Source organism: Eutrigla gurnardus (assembly GCF_963514095.1).
Source record: "Eutrigla gurnardus genome assembly, chromosome: 15".
Taxonomy (NCBI): Eukaryota; Metazoa; Chordata; class Actinopteri; order Perciformes; family Triglidae; genus Eutrigla; species Eutrigla gurnardus.
The window spans coordinates 15,394,400-15,411,782 of record NC_139938.1 but is presented as its reverse complement, the minus strand read 5'-3'; the positions used below and the strand labels follow the sequence as shown (position 1 = coordinate 15,411,782).

At 46.0% G+C, this 17,383-nt stretch overlaps 1 protein-coding gene across 1 annotated transcript in view; it reads right to left on the bottom strand.

Annotated features, from left to right (window-relative positions):
* The window catches only part of cfap54 (cilia and flagella associated 54), a gene marked incomplete at both ends in the record, with an annotated part of 108,605 nt that overhangs the window by 24,043 nt on the left and 67,179 nt on the right, over window positions 1-17,383 (bottom strand). The gene's annotated exons all lie outside the window — the stretch shown is intronic.

Sequence of the window (17,383 nt, the reverse complement as noted above, 5' to 3'; positions counted from 1 at the left end):
TTGTCCCTGAAGGACAAAATCAGAAGTGCTAGAGCAACCATCTGTGGACCACGACTGTGTTTTGCGACACATTGTGAGGGAGCCCACAGTACAGACACAGTAGGCTGTTTCAGATTCAGAGCTGCAAATATGGTAAAACCAGGCACCCAGCCGAGCAATTGGCCGTGATCATATAGTGGTTAGTACTCTGCGTTGTGGCCGCAGCAACCCCGGTTCGAATCCGGGTCACGGCAGCTGAGAACGTCTGTGCTTCCATTTTGTTGTTGAGCTCATGTGCTCCAACCAGTGTCTCATTTCAAAAATATTGCAACTGGACAGCTAACATGAATTTAGCTGTGAACCAAGCAGTTTGCTCTTTCACAATGTGAGCTAGTGGCGCAATGGATAACGTGTCTGACTACGGATCAGAAGATTCTAGGTTCGACTCCTGGCTAGCTCGTGTCACACTTTAGTTTGTAAAAAAACATTAACCGAACTCAGTTACCTGCTACTAAACTGTGTATCAAGGGTGAGTTACAGCCGAAATGAAACACTGCTAGCTTTGGAATTCAGACTTCTAAATGTGCTTTCCAAACAAGTTGTCACGTAGGCTCCATTGCTTTTTCGACCTACTGGCAAATCATCTTTCTTTGAAAAACAACATTTGTCCCTGAAGGACAAAATCAGAAGTGCTAGAGCAACCATCTGTGGACCACGACTGTGTTTTGCGACACATTGTGGGGGAGCCCACAGTACAGACACAGTAGGCTGTTTCAGATTCAGAGCTGCAAATATGGTAAAACCAGGCACCCAGCCGAGCAATTGGCCGTGATCATATAGTGGTTAGTACTCTGCGTTGTGGCCGCAGCAACCCCGGTTCGAATCCGGGTCACGGCAGCTGAGAACGTCTGTGCTTCCATTTTGTTGTTGAGCTCATGTGCTCCAACCAGTGTCTCATTTCAAAAATATTGCAACTGGACAGCTAACATGAATTTAGCTGTGAACCAAGCAGTTTGCTCTTTCACAATGTGGGCTAGTGGCGCAATGGATAACGCGTCTGACTACGGATCAGAAGATTCTAGGTTCGACTCCTGGCTAGCTTGTGTCACACTTTAGTTTGTAAAAAAAACATTAACCGAACTCAGTTACCTGCTACTAAACTGTGTATCAAGGGTGAGTTACAGCCGACATGAAACATTGCTAGCTTTGGAATTCAGACTTCTAAATGTGCTTTCCAAACAAGTTGTCACGTAGGCTCCATTGCTTTTTCGACCTACTGGCAAATCATCTTTCTTTGAAAAACAACATTTGTCCCTGAAGGACAAAATCAGAAGTGCTAGAGCAACCATCTGTGGACCACGACTGTGTTTTGCGACACATTGTGAGGGAGCCCACAGTACAGACACAGTAGGCTGTTTCAGATTCAGAGCTGCAAATATGGTAAAACCAGGCACCCAGCCGAGCAATTGGCCGTGATCGTATAGTGGTTAGTACTCTGCGTTGTGGCCGCAGCAACCCCGGTTCGAATCCGGGTCACGGCAGCTGAGAACGTCTGTGCTTCCATTTTGTTGTTGAGCTCATGTGCTCCAACCACTGTCTCATGTTAAAAATATTCCAACTGGACAGCTCACATGAATTTAGCTTTGACCAAAGCAGTTTGAGCTGTCACAATGTGGGCTAGTGGCGCAATGGATAACGCGTCTGACTACGGATCAGAAGATTCTAGGTTCGACTCCTGGCTAGCTCGTGTCACACTTTAATTTGTAAAAAAACATGAACCGAACTCAGTTACCTGCTACCAAACTGTGTATCAAGGGTGAGTTACAGCCGCAATGAAACACTGCTAGCTTTGGAATTCAGACCTCTAAATGTGCTTTCCAAACAAGCTGTCACGTAGGCTCCATTGCTTTTTCGACCTACTGGCAAATCATCTTTCTTTGAAAAACAACATTTGTCCCTGAAGGACAAAATCAGAAGTGCTAGAGCAACCATCTGTGGACCACGACTGTGTTTTGCGACACATTGTGAGGGAGCCCACAGTACAGACACAGTAGGCTGTTTCAGATTCAGAGCTGCAAATATGGTAAAACCAGGCACCCAGCCGAGCAATTGGCCGTGATCGTATAGTGGTTAGTACTCTGCGTTGTGGCCGCAGCAACCCCCGTTCGAATCCGGGTCACGGCAGCTGAGAACGTCTGTGCTTCCATTTTGTTGTTGAGCTCATGTGCTCCAACCACTGTCTCATTTCAAAAATATTGCAACTGGACAGCTAACATGAATTTAGCTGTGAACCAAGCAGTTTGCTCTTTCACAATGTGGGCTAGTGGCGCAATGGATAACGCGTCTGACTACGGATCAGAAGATTCTAGGTTCGACTCCTGGCTAGCTCGTGTCACACTTTAGTTTGTAAAAAAACATGAACCGAACTCAGTTACCTGCTACCAAACTGTGTATCAAGGGTGAGTTACAGCCGCAATGAAACACTGCTAGCTTTGGAATTCAGACCTCTAAATGTGCTTTCCAAACAAGCTGTCACGTAGGCTCCATTGCTTTTTCGACCTACTGGCAAATCATCTTTCTTTGAAAAACAACATTTGTCCCTGAAGGACAAAATCAGAAGTGCTAGAGCAACCATCTGTGGACCACGACTGTGTTTTGCGACACATTGTGAGGGAGCCCACAGTACAGACACAGTAGGCTGTTTCAGATTCAGAGCTGCAAATATGGTAAAACCAGGCACCCAGCCGAGCAATTGGCCGTGATCGTATAGTGGTTAGTACTCTGCGTTGTGGCCGCAGCAACCCCGGTTCGAATCCGGGTCACGGCAGCTGAGAACGTCTGTGCTTCCATTTTGTTGTTGAGCTCATGTGCTCCAACCACTGTCTCATGTTAAAAATATTCCAACTGGACAGCTCACATGAATTTAGCTTTGACCAAAGCAGTTTGAGCTGTCACAATGTGGGCTAGTGGCGCAATGGATAACGCGTCTGACTACGGATCAGAAGATTCTAGGTTCGACTCCTGGCTAGCTCGTGTCACACTTTAATTTGTAAAAAAACATGAACCGAACTCAGTTACCTGCTACCAAACTGTGTATCAAGGGTGAGTTACAGCCGCAATGAAACACTGCTAGCTTTGGAATTCAGACCTCTAAATGTGCTTTCCAAACAAGCTGTCACGTAGGCTCCATTGCTTTTTCAACCTACTGGCAAATCATCTTTCTTTGAAAAACAACATTTGTCCCTGAAGGACAAAATCAGAAGTGCTAGAGCAACCATCTGTGGACCACGACTGTGTTTTGCGACACATTGTGAGGGAGCCCACAGTACAGACACAGTAGGCTGTTTCAGATTCAGAGCTGCAAATATGGTAAAACCAGGCACCCAGCCGAGCAATTGGCCGTGATCGTATAGTGGTTAGTACTCTGCGTTGTGGCCGCAGCAACCCCGGTTCGAATCCGGGTCACGGCAGCTGAGAACGTCTGTGCTTCCATTTTGTTGTTGAGCTCATGTGCTCCAACCACTGTCTCATTTCAAAAATATTGCAACTGGACAGCTAACATGAATTTAGCTGTGAACCAAGCAGTTTGCTCTTTCACAATGTGGGCTAGTGGCGCAATGGATAACGCGTCTGACTACGGATCAGAAGATTCTAGGTTCGACTCCTGGCTAGCTCGTGTCACACTTTAGTTTGTAAAAAAACATGAACCGAACTCAGTTACCTGCTACCAAACTGTGTATCAAGGGTGAGTTACAGCCGCAATGAAACACTGCTAGCTTTGGAATTCAGACCTCTAAATGTGCTTTCCAAACAAGCTGTCATGTAAGCTCCATTGCTTTTTCGACCTACTGGCAAATCATCTTTCTTTGAAAAACAACATTTGTCCCTGAAGGACAAAATCAGAAGTGCTAGAGCAACCATCTGTGGACCACGACTGTGTTTTGCGACACATTGTGAGGGAGCCCACAGTACAGACACAGTAGGCTGTTTCAGATTCAGAGCTGCAAATATGGTAAAACCAGGCACCCAGCCGAGCAATTGGCCGTGATCATATAGTGGTTAGTACTCTGCGTTGTGGCCGCAGCAACCCCGGTTCGAATCCGGGTCACGGCAGCTGAGAACGTCTGTGCTTCCATTTTGTTGTTGAGCTCATGTGCTCCAACCAGTGTCTCATTTCAAAAATATTGCAACTGGACAGCTAACATGAATTTAGCTGTGAACCAAGCAGTTTGCTCTTTCACAATGTGAGCTAGTGGCGCAATGGATAACGTGTCTGACTACGGATCAGAAGATTCTAGGTTCGACTCCTGGCTAGCTCGTGTCACACTTTAGTTTGTAAAAAAACATTAACCGAACTCAGTTACCTGCTACTAAACTGTGTATCAAGGGTGAGTTACAGCCGAAATGAAACACTGCTAGCTTTGGAATTCAGACTTCTAAATGTGCTTTCCAAACAAGTTGTCACGTAGGCTCCATTGCTTTTTCGACCTACTGGCAAATCATCTTTCTTTGAAAAACAACATTTGTCCCTGAAGGACAAAATCAGAAGTGCTAGAGCAACCATCTGTGGACCACGACTGTGTTTTGCGACACATTGTGGGGGAGCCCACAGTACAGACACAGTAGGCTGTTTCAGATTCAGAGCTGCAAATATGGTAAAACCAGGCACCCAGCCGAGCAATTGGCCGTGATCATATAGTGGTTAGTACTCTGCGTTGTGGCCGCAGCAACCCCGGTTCGAATCCGGGTCACGGCAGCTGAGAACGTCTGTGCTTCCATTTTGTTGTTGAGCTCATGTGCTCCAACCAGTGTCTCATTTCAAAAATATTGCAACTGGACAGCTAACATGAATTTAGCTGTGAACCAAGCAGTTTGCTCTTTCACAATGTGGGCTAGTGGCGCAATGGATAACGCGTCTGACTACGGATCAGAAGATTCTAGGTTCGACTCCTGGCTAGCTTGTGTCACACTTTAGTTTGTAAAAAAAACATTAACCGAACTCAGTTACCTGCTACTAAACTGTGTATCAAGGGTGAGTTACAGCCGACATGAAACATTGCTAGCTTTGGAATTCAGACTTCTAAATGTGCTTTCCAAACAAGTTGTCACGTAGGCTCCATTGCTTTTTCGACCTACTGGCAAATCATCTTTCTTTGAAAAACAACATTTGTCCCTGAAGGACAAAATCAGAAGTGCTAGAGCAACCATCTGTGGACCACGACTGTGTTTTGCGACACATTGTGAGGGAGCCCACAGTACAGACACAGTAGGCTGTTTCAGATTCAGAGCTGCAAATATGGTAAAACCAGGCACCCAGCCGAGCAATTGGCCGTGATCGTATAGTGGTTAGTACTCTGCGTTGTGGCCGCAGCAACCCCGGTTCGAATCCGGGTCACGGCAGCTGAGAACGTCTGTGCTTCCATTTTGTTGTTGAGCTCATGTGCTCCAACCACTGTCTCATGTTAAAAATATTCCAACTGGACAGCTCACATGAATTTAGCTTTGACCAAAGCAGTTTGAGCTGTCACAATGTGGGCTAGTGGCGCAATGGATAACGCGTCTGACTACGGATCAGAAGATTCTAGGTTCGACTCCTGGCTAGCTCGTGTCACACTTTAATTTGTAAAAAAACATGAACCGAACTCAGTTACCTGCTACCAAACTGTGTATCAAGGGTGAGTTACAGCCGCAATGAAACACTGCTAGCTTTGGAATTCAGACCTCTAAATGTGCTTTCCAAACAAGCTGTCACGTAGGCTCCATTGCTTTTTCGACCTACTGGCAAATCATCTTTCTTTGAAAAACAACATTTGTCCCTGAAGGACAAAATCAGAAGTGCTAGAGCAACCATCTGTGGACCACGACTGTGTTTTGCGACACATTGTGAGGGAGCCCACAGTACAGACACAGTAGGCTGTTTCAGATTCAGAGCTGCAAATATGGTAAAACCAGGCACCCAGCCGAGCAATTGGCCGTGATCGTATAGTGGTTAGTACTCTGCGTTGTGGCCGCAGCAACCCCCGTTCGAATCCGGGTCACGGCAGCTGAGAACGTCTGTGCTTCCATTTTGTTGTTGAGCTCATGTGCTCCAACCACTGTCTCATTTCAAAAATATTGCAACTGGACAGCTAACATGAATTTAGCTGTGAACCAAGCAGTTTGCTCTTTCACAATGTGGGCTAGTGGCGCAATGGATAACGCGTCTGACTACGGATCAGAAGATTCTAGGTTCGACTCCTGGCTAGCTCGTGTCACACTTTAGTTTGTAAAAAAACATGAACCGAACTCAGTTACCTGCTACCAAACTGTGTATCAAGGGTGAGTTACAGCCGCAATGAAACACTGCTAGCTTTGGAATTCAGACCTCTAAATGTGCTTTCCAAACAAGCTGTCACGTAGGCTCCATTGCTTTTTCGACCTACTGGCAAATCATCTTTCTTTGAAAAACAACATTTGTCCCTGAAGGACAAAATCAGAAGTGCTAGAGCAACCATCTGTGGACCACGACTGTGTTTTGCGACACATTGTGAGGGAGCCCACAGTACAGACACAGTAGGCTGTTTCAGATTCAGAGCTGCAAATATGGTAAAACCAGGCACCCAGCCGAGCAATTGGCCGTGATCGTATAGTGGTTAGTACTCTGCGTTGTGGCCGCAGCAACCCCGGTTCGAATCCGGGTCACGGCAGCTGAGAACGTCTGTGCTTCCATTTTGTTGTTGAGCTCATGTGCTCCAACCACTGTCTCATGTTAAAAATATTCCAACTGGACAGCTCACATGAATTTAGCTTTGACCAAAGCAGTTTGAGCTGTCACAATGTGGGCTAGTGGCGCAATGGATAACGCGTCTGACTACGGATCAGAAGATTCTAGGTTCGACTCCTGGCTAGCTCGTGTCACACTTTAATTTGTAAAAAAACATGAACCGAACTCAGTTACCTGCTACCAAACTGTGTATCAAGGGTGAGTTACAGCCGCAATGAAACACTGCTAGCTTTGGAATTCAGACCTCTAAATGTGCTTTCCAAACAAGCTGTCACGTAGGCTCCATTGCTTTTTCAACCTACTGGCAAATCATCTTTCTTTGAAAAACAACATTTGTCCCTGAAGGACAAAATCAGAAGTGCTAGAGCAACCATCTGTGGACCACGACTGTGTTTTGCGACACATTGTGAGGGAGCCCACAGTACAGACACAGTAGGCTGTTTCAGATTCAGAGCTGCAAATATGGTAAAACCAGGCACCCAGCCGAGCAATTGGCCGTGATCGTATAGTGGTTAGTACTCTGCGTTGTGGCCGCAGCAACCCCGGTTCGAATCCGGGTCACGGCAGCTGAGAACGTCTGTGCTTCCATTTTGTTGTTGAGCTCATGTGCTCCAACCACTGTCTCATTTCAAAAATATTGCAACTGGACAGCTAACATGAATTTAGCTGTGAACCAAGCAGTTTGCTCTTTCACAATGTGGGCTAGTGGCGCAATGGATAACGCGTCTGACTACGGATCAGAAGATTCTAGGTTCGACTCCTGGCTAGCTCGTGTCACACTTTAGTTTGTAAAAAAACATGAACCGAACTCAGTTACCTGCTACTAAACTGTGTATCAAGGGTGAGTTACAGCCGAAATGAAACACTGCTAGCTTTGGAATTCAGACTTCTAAATGTGCTTTCCAAACAAGTTGTCACGTAGGCTCCATTGCTTTTTCGACCTACTGGCAAATCATCTTTCTTTGAAAAACAACATTTGTCCCTGAAGGACAAAATCAGAAGTGCTAGAGCAACCATCTGTGGACCACGACTGTGTTTTGCGACACATTGTGGGGGAGCCCACAGTACAGACACAGTAGGCTGTTTCAGATTCAGAGCTGCAAATATGGTAAAACCAGGCACCCAGCCGAGCAATTGGCCGTGATCATATAGTGGTTAGTACTCTGCGTTGTGGCCGCAGCAACCCCGGTTCGAATCCGGGTCACGGCAGCTGAGAACGTCTGTGCTTCCATTTTGTTGTTGAGCTCATGTGCTCCAACCAGTGTCTCATTTCAAAAATATTGCAACTGGACAGCTAACATGAATTTAGCTGTGAACCAAGCAGTTTGCTCTTTCACAATGTGGGCTAGTGGCGCAATGGATAACGCGTCTGACTACGGATCAGAAGATTCTAGGTTCGACTCCTGGCTAGCTTGTGTCACACTTTAGTTTGTAAAAAAAACATTAACCGAACTCAGTTACCTGCTACTAAACTGTGTATCAAGGGTGAGTTACAGCCGACATGAAACATTGCTAGCTTTGGAATTCAGACTTCTAAATGTGCTTTCCAAACAAGTTGTCACGTAGGCTCCATTGCTTTTTCGACCTACTGGCAAATCATCTTTCTTTGAAAAACAACATTTGTCCCTGAAGGACAAAATCAGAAGTGCTAGAGCAACCATCTGTGGACCACGACTGTGTTTTGCGACACATTGTGAGGGAGCCCACAGTACAGACACAGTAGGCTGTTTCAGATTCAGAGCTGCAAATATGGTAAAACCAGGCACCCAGCCGAGCAATTGGCCGTGATCGTATAGTGGTTAGTACTCTGCGTTGTGGCCGCAGCAACCCCGGTTCGAATCCGGGTCACGGCAGCTGAGAACGTCTGTGCTTCCATTTTGTTGTTGAGCTCATGTGCTCCAACCACTGTCTCATGTTAAAAATATTCCAACTGGACAGCTCACATGAATTTAGCTTTGACCAAAGCAGTTTGAGCTGTCACAATGTGGGCTAGTGGCGCAATGGATAACGCGTCTGACTACGGATCAGAAGATTCTAGGTTCGACTCCTGGCTAGCTCGTGTCACACTTTAATTTGTAAAAAAACATGAACCGAACTCAGTTACCTGCTACCAAACTGTGTATCAAGGGTGAGTTACAGCCGCAATGAAACACTGCTAGCTTTGGAATTCAGACCTCTAAATGTGCTTTCCAAACAAGCTGTCACGTAGGCTCCATTGCTTTTTCGACCTACTGGCAAATCATCTTTCTTTGAAAAACAACATTTGTCCCTGAAGGACAAAATCAGAAGTGCTAGAGCAACCATCTGTGGACCACGACTGTGTTTTGCGACACATTGTGAGGGAGCCCACAGTACAGACACAGTAGGCTGTTTCAGATTCAGAGCTGCAAATATGGTAAAACCAGGCACCCAGCCGAGCAATTGGCCGTGATCGTATAGTGGTTAGTACTCTGCGTTGTGGCCGCAGCAACCCCCGTTCGAATCCGGGTCACGGCAGCTGAGAACGTCTGTGCTTCCATTTTGTTGTTGAGCTCATGTGCTCCAACCACTGTCTCATTTCAAAAATATTGCAACTGGACAGCTAACATGAATTTAGCTGTGAACCAAGCAGTTTGCTCTTTCACAATGTGGGCTAGTGGCGCAATGGATAACGCGTCTGACTACGGATCAGAAGATTCTAGGTTCGACTCCTGGCTAGCTCGTGTCACACTTTAGTTTGTAAAAAAACATGAACCGAACTCAGTTACCTGCTACCAAACTGTGTATCAAGGGTGAGTTACAGCCGCAATGAAACACTGCTAGCTTTGGAATTCAGACCTCTAAATGTGCTTTCCAAACAAGCTGTCACGTAGGCTCCATTGCTTTTTCGACCTACTGGCAAATCATCTTTCTTTGAAAAACAACATTTGTCCCTGAAGGACAAAATCAGAAGTGCTAGAGCAACCATCTGTGGACCACGACTGTGTTTTGCGACACATTGTGAGGGAGCCCACAGTACAGACACAGTAGGCTGTTTCAGATTCAGAGCTGCAAATATGGTAAAACCAGGCACCCAGCCGAGCAATTGGCCGTGATCGTATAGTGGTTAGTACTCTGCGTTGTGGCCGCAGCAACCCCGGTTCGAATCCGGGTCACGGCAGCTGAGAACGTCTGTGCTTCCATTTTGTTGTTGAGCTCATGTGCTCCAACCACTGTCTCATGTTAAAAATATTCCAACTGGACAGCTCACATGAATTTAGCTTTGACCAAAGCAGTTTGAGCTGTCACAATGTGGGCTAGTGGCGCAATGGATAACGCGTCTGACTACGGATCAGAAGATTCTAGGTTCGACTCCTGGCTAGCTCGTGTCACACTTTAATTTGTAAAAAAACATGAACCGAACTCAGTTACCTGCTACCAAACTGTGTATCAAGGGTGAGTTACAGCCGCAATGAAACACTGCTAGCTTTGGAATTCAGACCTCTAAATGTGCTTTCCAAACAAGCTGTCACGTAGGCTCCATTGCTTTTTCAACCTACTGGCAAATCATCTTTCTTTGAAAAACAACATTTGTCCCTGAAGGACAAAATCAGAAGTGCTAGAGCAACCATCTGTGGACCACGACTGTGTTTTGCGACACATTGTGAGGGAGCCCACAGTACAGACACAGTAGGCTGTTTCAGATTCAGAGCTGCAAATATGGTAAAACCAGGCACCCAGCCGAGCAATTGGCCGTGATCGTATAGTGGTTAGTACTCTGCGTTGTGGCCGCAGCAACCCCGGTTCGAATCCGGGTCACGGCAGCTGAGAACGTCTGTGCTTCCATTTTGTTGTTGAGCTCATGTGCTCCAACCACTGTCTCATTTCAAAAATATTGCAACTGGACAGCTAACATGAATTTAGCTGTGAACCAAGCAGTTTGCTCTTTCACAATGTGGGCTAGTGGCGCAATGGATAACGCGTCTGACTACGGATCAGAAGATTCTAGGTTCGACTCCTGGCTAGCTCGTGTCACACTTTAGTTTGTAAAAAAACATGAACCGAACTCAGTTACCTGCTACCAAACTGTGTATCAAGGGTGAGTTACAGCCGCAATGAAACACTGCTAGCTTTGGAATTCAGACCTCTAAATGTGCTTTCCAAACAAGCTGTCATGTAAGCTCCATTGCTTTTTCGACCTACTGGCAAATCATCTTTCTTTGAAAAACAACATTTGTCCCTGAAGGACAAAATCAGAAGTGCTAGAGCAACCATCTGTGGACCACGACTGTGTTTTGCGACACATTGTGAGGGAGCCCACAGTACAGACACAGTAGGCTGTTTCAGATTCAGAGCTGCAAATATGGTAAAACCAGGCACCCAGCCGAGCAATTGGCCGTGATCATATAGTGGTTAGTACTCTGCGTTGTGGCCGCAGCAACCCCGGTTCGAATCCGGGTCACGGCAGCTGAGAACGTCTGTGCTTCCATTTTGTTGTTGAGCTCATGTGCTCCAACCAGTGTCTCATTTCAAAAATATTGCAACTGGACAGCTAACATGAATTTAGCTGTGAACCAAGCAGTTTGCTCTTTCACAATGTGAGCTAGTGGCGCAATGGATAACGTGTCTGACTACGGATCAGAAGATTCTAGGTTCGACTCCTGGCTAGCTCGTGTCACACTTTAGTTTGTAAAAAAACATTAACCGAACTCAGTTACCTGCTACTAAACTGTGTATCAAGGGTGAGTTACAGCCGAAATGAAACACTGCTAGCTTTGGAATTCAGACTTCTAAATGTGCTTTCCAAACAAGTTGTCACGTAGGCTCCATTGCTTTTTCGACCTACTGGCAAATCATCTTTCTTTGAAAAACAACATTTGTCCCTGAAGGACAAAATCAGAAGTGCTAGAGCAACCATCTGTGGACCACGACTGTGTTTTGCGACACATTGTGGGGGAGCCCACAGTACAGACACAGTAGGCTGTTTCAGATTCAGAGCTGCAAATATGGTAAAACCAGGCACCCAGCCGAGCAATTGGCCGTGATCATATAGTGGTTAGTACTCTGCGTTGTGGCCGCAGCAACCCCGGTTCGAATCCGGGTCACGGCAGCTGAGAACGTCTGTGCTTCCATTTTGTTGTTGAGCTCATGTGCTCCAACCAGTGTCTCATTTCAAAAATATTGCAACTGGACAGCTAACATGAATTTAGCTGTGAACCAAGCAGTTTGCTCTTTCACAATGTGGGCTAGTGGCGCAATGGATAACGCGTCTGACTACGGATCAGAAGATTCTAGGTTCGACTCCTGGCTAGCTTGTGTCACACTTTAGTTTGTAAAAAAAACATTAACCGAACTCAGTTACCTGCTACTAAACTGTGTATCAAGGGTGAGTTACAGCCGACATGAAACATTGCTAGCTTTGGAATTCAGACTTCTAAATGTGCTTTCCAAACAAGTTGTCACGTAGGCTCCATTGCTTTTTCGACCTACTGGCAAATCATCTTTCTTTGAAAAACAACATTTGTCCCTGAAGGACAAAATCAGAAGTGCTAGAGCAACCATCTGTGGACCACGACTGTGTTTTGCGACACATTGTGAGGGAGCCCACAGTACAGACACAGTAGGCTGTTTCAGATTCAGAGCTGCAAATATGGTAAAACCAGGCACCCAGCCGAGCAATTGGCCGTGATCGTATAGTGGTTAGTACTCTGCGTTGTGGCCGCAGCAACCCCGGTTCGAATCCGGGTCACGGCAGCTGAGAACGTCTGTGCTTCCATTTTGTTGTTGAGCTCATGTGCTCCAACCACTGTCTCATGTTAAAAATATTCCAACTGGACAGCTCACATGAATTTAGCTTTGACCAAAGCAGTTTGAGCTGTCACAATGTGGGCTAGTGGCGCAATGGATAACGCGTCTGACTACGGATCAGAAGATTCTAGGTTCGACTCCTGGCTAGCTCGTGTCACACTTTAATTTGTAAAAAAACATGAACCGAACTCAGTTACCTGCTACCAAACTGTGTATCAAGGGTGAGTTACAGCCGCAATGAAACACTGCTAGCTTTGGAATTCAGACCTCTAAATGTGCTTTCCAAACAAGCTGTCACGTAGGCTCCATTGCTTTTTCGACCTACTGGCAAATCATCTTTCTTTGAAAAACAACATTTGTCCCTGAAGGACAAAATCAGAAGTGCTAGAGCAACCATCTGTGGACCACGACTGTGTTTTGCGACACATTGTGAGGGAGCCCACAGTACAGACACAGTAGGCTGTTTCAGATTCAGAGCTACAAATATGGTAAAACCAGGCACCCAGCCGAGCAATTGGCCGTGATCGTATAGTGGTTAGTACTCTGCGTTGTGGCCGCAGCAACCCCGGTTCGAATCCGGGTCACGGCAGCTGAGAACGTCTGTGCTTCCATTTTGTTGTTGAGCTCATGTGCTCCAACCACTGTCTCATTTCAAAAATATTGCAACTGGACAGCTAACATGAATTTAGCTGTGAACCAAGCAGTTTGCTCTTTCACAATGTGGGCTAGTGGCGCAATGGATAACGCGTCTGACTACGGATCAGAAGATTCTAGGTTCGACTCCTGGCTAGCTCGTGTCACACTTTAGTTTGTAAAAAAACATGAACCGAACTCAGTTACCTGCTACCAAACTGTGTATCAAGGGTGAGTTACAGCCGCAATGAAACACTGCTAGCTTTGGAATTCAGACCTCTAAATGTGCTTTCCAAACAAGCTGTCACGTAGGCTCCATTGCTTTTTCGACCTACTGGCAAATCATCTTTCTTTGAAAAACAACATTTGTCCCTGAAGGACAAAATCAGAAGTGCTAGAGCAACCATCTGTGGACCACGACTGTGTTTTGCGACACATTGTGAGGGAGCCCACAGTACAGACACAGTAGGCTGTTTCAGATTCAGAGCTGCAAATATGGTAAAACCAGGCACCCAGCCGAGCAATTGGCCGTGATCGTATAGTGGTTAGTACTCTGCGTTGTGGCCGCAGCAACCCCGGTTCGAATCCGGGTCACGGCAGCTGAGAACGTCTGTGCTTCCATTTTGTTGTTGAGCTCATGTGCTCCAACCACTGTCTCATGTTAAAAATATTCCAACTGGACAGCTCACATGAATTTAGCTTTGACCAAAGCAGTTTGAGCTGTCACAATGTGGGCTAGTGGCGCAATGGATAACGCGTCTGACTACGGATCAGAAGATTCTAGGTTCGACTCCTGGCTAGCTCGTGTCACACTTTAATTTGTAAAAAAACATGAACCGAACTCAGTTACCTGCTACCAAACTGTGTATCAAGGGTGAGTTACAGCCGCAATGAAACACTGCTAGCTTTGGAATTCAGACCTCTAAATGTGCTTTCCAAACAAGCTGTCACGTAGGCTCCATTGCTTTTTCAACCTACTGGCAAATCATCTTTCTTTGAAAAACAACATTTGTCCCTGAAGGACAAAATCAGAAGTGCTAGAGCAACCATCTGTGGACCACGACTGTGTTTTGCGACACATTGTGAGGGAGCCCACAGTACAGACACAGTAGGCTGTTTCAGATTCAGAGCTGCAAATATGGTAAAACCAGGCACCCAGCCGAGCAATTGGCCGTGATCGTATAGTGGTTAGTACTCTGCGTTGTGGCCGCAGCAACCCCGGTTCGAATCCGGGTCACGGCAGCTGAGAACGTCTGTGCTTCCATTTTGTTGTTGAGCTCATGTGCTCCAACCACTGTCTCATTTCAAAAATATTGCAACTGGACAGCTAACATGAATTTAGCTGTGAACCAAGCAGTTTGCTCTTTCACAATGTGGGCTAGTGGCGCAATGGATAACGCGTCTGACTACGGATCAGAAGATTCTAGGTTCGACTCCTGGCTAGCTCGTGTCACACTTTAGTTTGTAAAAAAACATGAACCGAACTCAGTTACCTGCTACCAAACTGTGTATAAAGGGTGAGTTACAGCCGCAATGAAACACTGCTAGCTTTGGAATTCAGACCTCTAAATGTGCTTTCCAAACAAGCTGTCACGTAGGCTCCATTGCTTTTTCGACCTACTGGCAAATCATCTTTCTTTGAAAAACAACATTTGTCCCTGAAGGACAAAATCAGAAGTGCTAGAGCAACCATCTGTGGACCACGACTGTGTTTTGCGACACATTGTGAGGGAGCCCACAGTACAGACACAGTAGGCTGTTTCAGATTCAGAGCTGCAAATATGGTAAAACCAGGCACCCAGCCGAGCAATTGGCCGTGATCGTATAGTGGTTAGTACTCTGCGTTGTGGCCGCAGCAACCCCGGTTCGAATCAGGGGCACGGCAGCTGAGAATGTCTGTGCTTCCATTTTGTTGTTGAGCTCATGTGCTCCAACCACTGTCTCATTTCAAAAATATTGCAACTGGACAGCTAACATGAATTTAGCTGTGAACCAAGCAGTTTGCTCTTTCACAATGTGGGCTAGTGGCGCAATGGATAACGCGTCTGACTACGGATCAGAAGATTCTAGGTTCGACTCCTGGCTAGCTCGTGTCACACTTTAGTTTGTAAAAAAACATGAACCGAACTCAGTTACCTGCTACCAAACTGTGTATCAAGGGTGAGTTACAGCCGCAATGAAACACTGCTAGCTTTGGAATTCAGACCTCTAAATGTGCTTTCCAAACAAGCTGTCATGTAAGCTCCATTGCTTTTTCGACCTACTGGCAAATCATCTTTCTTTGAAAAACAACATTTGTCCCTGAAGGACAAAATCAGAAGTGCTAGAGCAACCATCTGTGGACCACGACTGTGTTTTGCGACACATTGTGAGGGAGCCCACAGTACAGACACAGTAGGCTGTTTCAGATTCAGAGCTGCAAATATGGTAAAACCAGGCACCCAGCCGAGCAATTGGCCGTGATCGTATAGTGGTTAGTACTCTGCGTTGTGGCCGCAGCAACCCCGGTTCGAATCCGGGTCACGGCAGCTGAGAACGTCTGTGCTTCCTTTTTGTTGTTGAGCTCATGTGCTCCAACCACTGTCTCATTTCAAAAATATTGCAACTGGACAGCTAACATGAATTTAGCTGTGAACCAAGCAGTTTGCTTTTTCACAATGTGGGCTAGTGGCGCAATGGATAACGCGTCTGACTACGGATCAGAAGATTCTAGGTTCGACTCCTGGCTAGCTCGTGTCACACTTTAGTTTGTAAAAAAACATGAACCGAACTCAGTTACCTGCTACCAAACTGTGTATAAAGGGTGAGTTACAGCCGCAATGAAACACTGCTAGCTTTGGAATTCAGACTTCTAAATGTGCTTTCCAAACAAGCTGTCACGTAGGCTCCATTGCTTTTTCGACCTACTGGCAAATCATCTTTCTTTGAAAAACAACATTTGTCCCTGAAGGACAAAATCAGAAGTGCTAGAGCAACCATCTGTGGACCACGACTGTGTTTTGCGACACATTGTGAGGGAGCCCACAGTACAGACACAGTAGGCTGTTTCAGATTCAGAGCTGCAAATATGGTAAAACCAGGCACCCAGCCGAGCAATTGGCCGTGATCGTATAGTGGTTAGTACTCTGCGTTGTGGCCGCAGCAACCCCGGTTCGAATCCGGGTCACGGCAGCTGAGAAAGTCTGTGCTTCCGTTTTTTTGTTGTGCTCCAACCACTGTCTCATTTTAAAAATATTCCAACTGGACAGCTCACATGAATTTAGCTTTGACCAAAGCAGTTTGAGTTGTCACAATGTGGGCTAGTGGCGCAATGGATAATGCGTATTACTACGGATCAGAAGATTCTAGGTTCGACTCCTGGCTAGCTCGTGTCACACTTTAGTTTGTAAAAAAACATGAACCGAACTCAGTTACCTGCTACCAAACTGTGTATCAAGGGTGAGTTACAGCCGCAATGAAACACTGCTAGCTTTGGAATTCAGACCTCTAAATGTGCTTTCCAAACAAGTTGTCACGTAGGCTCCATTGCTTTTTCGACCTACTGGCAAATCATCTTTCTTTGAAAAACAACATTTGTCCCTGAAGGACAAAATCAGAAGTGCTAGAGCAACCATCTGTGGACCACGACTGTGTTTTGCGACACATTGTGAGGGAGCCCACAGTACAGACACAGTAGGCTGTTTCAGATTCAGAGCTGCAAATATGGTAAAACCAGGCACCCAGCCGAGCAATTGGCCGTGATCATATAGTGGTTAGTACTCTGCGTTGTGGCCGCAGCAACCCCGGTTCGAATCCGGGTCACGGCAGCTGAGAACGTCTGTGCTTCCATTTTGTTGTTGAGCTCATGTGCTCCAACCAGTGTCTCATTTCAAAAATATTGCAACTGGACAGCTAACATGAATTTAGCTGTGAACCAAGCAGTTTGCTCTTTCACAATGTGGGCTAGTGGCGCAATGGATAACGCGTCTGACTACGGATCAGAAGATTCTAGGTTCGACTCCTGGCTAGCTTGTGTCACACTTTAGTTTGTAAAAAAAACATTAACCGAACTCAGTTACCTGCTACTAAACTGTGTATCAAGGGTGAGTTACAGCCGACATGAAACATTGCTAGCTTTGGAATTCAGACTTCTAAATGTGCTTTCCAAACAAGTTGTCACGTAGGCTCCATTGCTTTTTCGACCTACTGGCAAATCATCTTTCTTTGAAAAACAACATTTGTCCCTGAAGGACAAAATCAGAA